Here is a 4,056-nt window from a genome sequence, read left to right as displayed (position 1 = left end):
ACTTTTTAATTAAAAATTTAATTTCCTTAATGGCTATATGTATATATATATATTTGTAATGGCTGCAGTATCTGGAATATCTCCTATTTCATTTCTGATATTGGTGATTTGTGTTTTGTTAGTCTTGCTGTAGATTTTTAAATTTTACTGATATTTCTTAAAAACCAGTTTCTTGTTTCCTTGAGCTTTTTTGTAGTTTTCCTATTTCCAATTTTATTTTCTGCTTTTATCTTTATTATTTAATTCTTTCTGTTTACTTTGGGTTTATTTTGCTCCCTTTTCTAGTTTCTTGAGGTAAGAACTTAAATTATTGAAATGACATTGTCCCTCACTTTTAATGTATTAAGTGCTATACGTTTCACTCTCAGTACTGCTTTAGCTGCATCCCACATATTTTGATATGTAGTTTTCATTTATATTTAGTGCTACATACTTTAAATTTCCTTTAAGAATTCCTTTTTGCCCACAATTATACAGAAGTGTGTGTACATAGTTTCCAAGTGTTTCAAGACTTTCCTGTTGTCTTTGTTATAGATTTCCAGTTTGATTTTATTTTAGTCAGAGTACATATTCTGCATGATTTTAATTCTTTTATACTTGTCAAGGTTTCTTTTATGGCATGTTTTATGTTTGTTTATTTTCTATTTGGTGAATGTTCCATGATAAATTGAGAAAAATTATTCTGTTGTTGTTGGGTGGTCTGTTTTATACATGTTAATTGGATCTTATTGATTGTATTGTTCAGATATTCTATATTCCTCAACTTTTTGCCTAATAATTCTTCTGTCAGGTCCTGGAGGGGAGGGGTGTTGAAGTTCCCAACCATAATCATAGATCCTTTCCTTTCTCAGCTTTTGCAGTTTTTGCTTCATGTATCTGAGGCTCTGTGGTTTAGTTGGTACACGTTTAGTGTATCTTCTTGGCATATTGGTCCTTTTTTCATTACACAATGTCTTTTGTCTCTGGTATTTTTCTTTGCTTTGAAGTTCACTTTATCAGATATTAATGTTGCCACTCTATTCTTTTTTTATTATTAATGCATCCATGGTATGTCTTTTTCCACCTTTTATCTACCTGTGTATGACTTTGAAATTGGTGTTCCAGTTTCTTATATGCAGCGCATGGTTGGATTTTTAAAATCTACTCTGCCAATCTCTTTCAATTGGTATATTTAGACCACTTACATTTAAGATAATTATTGATATGTTAACACTTTAATATGCTATTTTGTCATTTATTCTCTTTGTTCCCTTTTCCTTTTACTATTTTTTTCTTTACCTTTCTTCAGATTACCTGAACATATTTTAAGATTCCATCTTGATTTATTTATAGCACTTTTTGGTTTGTCTCTTAGTGTTGCTTTCATAGTGGTGGCCCTGGGTGTTATGTTATATTTTTAACTGTGTACTGATACAACATTTACCATTTTAATAAAATATAAAAGCCTTACTTCCATTTAGGTCCCTTTACCTTCCCCACCTTTAAATATCATTGTTTTGAGTATTAGATGATATTATAGTTTTTGTTTCAATCAGCAAAGATGATTTTTTAAAAATCATAAGGAAAAGAATTGTCTATTACATAGATTGATACTACTCCTATTTTTTCATTTTGATTCCTAATGCTCCAAGTTTCCTTTTATCATTTTCTTTGAAGAACATTTTGCCAGCCTTTAAAATGTAGGTCTGCTCATCACAAAAATCTTTTAGTTTTCATTCATCTGTGATGTTTTTATTTTTCCTTCCTTCCTAAAAACAGTTTTTTCCAGATATAGAATTACGGGTCAACAGTTCTGTTCTTCAGCACTTAAAAATATTTTGCCATTTCCTTCTTCATGGTTTCACAAGAGAAATCCATTCAAATTGGTGTTCCCCATACAGGGACTACATTGTATTAGGATTTTTAATTTGCCTTAGTTCTCAAAAGTTTAGTTCTGATGTATTTTGGCATGGAGTCTTAGTATTTATCCCAGGGATTTTCTTTGGCTTGAGCTCCCTCAGCTTCTAGATTCATTCAATCTCTAGGTTGTTGTCTTGCAACAAACTTGGAAATTTTCCAGCCATTATTTCTTCAGATGCTCATACCTACTCATACCAATGCCAACGATATGAATATTGGATATTTTGTTATTGTCCACAGTTCCCTGAGGCTCTGTTCATTTTTTCTAGTCTATATTCTATTGCTCAAATTGGGTGAATTTTATTGTCTGTCCTCAACTTCACTGATTCATTAATTCTCCATCTTCTCTGCTTTACTGTTGAGCTCATCCATTGAATTTTCATGTTTTTCAGTTTACTAATTTCAATTTTTTGATAACTTCTATTTGTTTCCTGAAATTTTTTTTTCATTTAAGAGAATTTGTAACTGTTATAGCATTTTTATGATATCTGCTTAAAAATTCTTGTAATTTAACATCTTATTCATCTCAGTATTGGTGTCAATTATTTCATTTTTTATTCAAGTTTTGATTTTCTTGGTTCTTGGTTTGTATCCTGGACATTTTGTCTATCATATTAGGTCACTCGGGGTCCTATTTAAGTATTTTATTTTATAGGGACTTACTTTATTTAACATATGAGTCTTAGCCTACTTTTGTGGGCTGGGATTCCAATGGTCTTGATGTATTTGGTGCTGCTGGTGCTCACACTAGTCTCTGGTGATCATGCCTGAGGGGGAGGAATTTCCTCTAGCTGTATTGCAAGATATCCCTTGGTGAGGGAGGGTCTGGGGAAATCCTTCTATTGGTGCCCCCCAGCTAAGATTTCTCTAGGTCCGAGGGGAAAACCTCAGTTCCACAGAGACAAAGTAGCTCCCAGGTTCAGGCTGCTTTTTCTTGACTCCACCAGTCAGCCCTATGGGGACAAAAAGCTTCCTCAGCTGGGCTACCTGCTTTACCAGGGTCTCTCTTATTGGCTCCTCCACCCGTCTCAGTATCTCTCCATGGAAGTCTCTGGTGCAACAGGGAAGGAGAGTTCTTCTCCTAGTCATTTTATGTTGGCATGTCTCCCAGTTGGTCCTCCTCACCTGAGGTTGTCATAGGGACTCCTGCTAGGTCCAGAGGGAAGAAACTACTGGGGTACCTTCTATTGCTAGGTGAGAAGTTGGAAAATGCCAGATCTGGGTGGCCACCTTCTTTTTGTTGGGGATTTCAAGATGCTCTACCTCTTTGATTTTCCTTTCGTCCTGGGTTCCCAGACTAGTTCACCTTCTCTGCACCCTTCACAGTTCTCCTTTGCTTGTTTCTTAAGTCATTTCCAGAGCTTTTAAAGTTGTTCTTAGTAGGGAAGAACAAGGAAAAAATGGTCTATGACATTTTGTCCAGACTGGAAGTCCCTTACCTACTGAATTTTATGTCATTACCTATTTAAAAAAATTTGTTTATGTTTTGCTAATTTAAGCCCAGTTACATTTTAAAAAATCCCAAAGAAACCTTTGCCTAATGCAGGCATATAACTTATTTTCTCCATATGTAATTAATGAGACTGAGGGAATAAGTGGATGTGTCAACACAGTAGAATCTAAGTTAAGCTTAAGGCCATTCACACAAACATATTGTTGAGGAACACACACACACACACAACCTCTTTTCAGGCCATCTCCTTCCAATCTGCTCAAGGAGTCTTTGTGTCTAGCACAAATGGATTCATGAAGCCCCCAAAGGGCAGGAGCAATAAAGCTTACTACAGGGAGTCATAGCCCCCACTCCCTGAGATTCTCTGAGCAGAACCTATCTGGGTACTTCTACTTGGTGAATCTCAACTCTGCAAGACTGAGCAGTACCAGGAGAATAGTGGCTCTAGAACTACACAGTTGGCCTGGCTCTTCTCTGAGCCTTAGGAGGGAATAAAACTTAATTCAGTCAAGTGCACCAAAGTAGTAATTTGAGGCAAAATGTATAGTCCAGTACATTTTCTTTCTTTCTTGTATCTTTATATACTATATTGTTCCCAAGAGGCATTTAAAGTGATTTTAATGGAAACATAATATAAATATGAAAATATAAATTAGATGTAGGCAAAAAAAAAGAGCAAGAGAAAAACAGGGGACAGGCATAAG

Source organism: Manis javanica, chromosome 3 (genome assembly GCF_040802235.1).
Source record: "Manis javanica isolate MJ-LG chromosome 3, MJ_LKY, whole genome shotgun sequence".
Lineage (NCBI taxonomy): Eukaryota > Metazoa > Chordata > Mammalia > Pholidota > Manidae > Manis > Manis javanica.
This window is presented reverse-complemented; position numbering follows the sequence as displayed.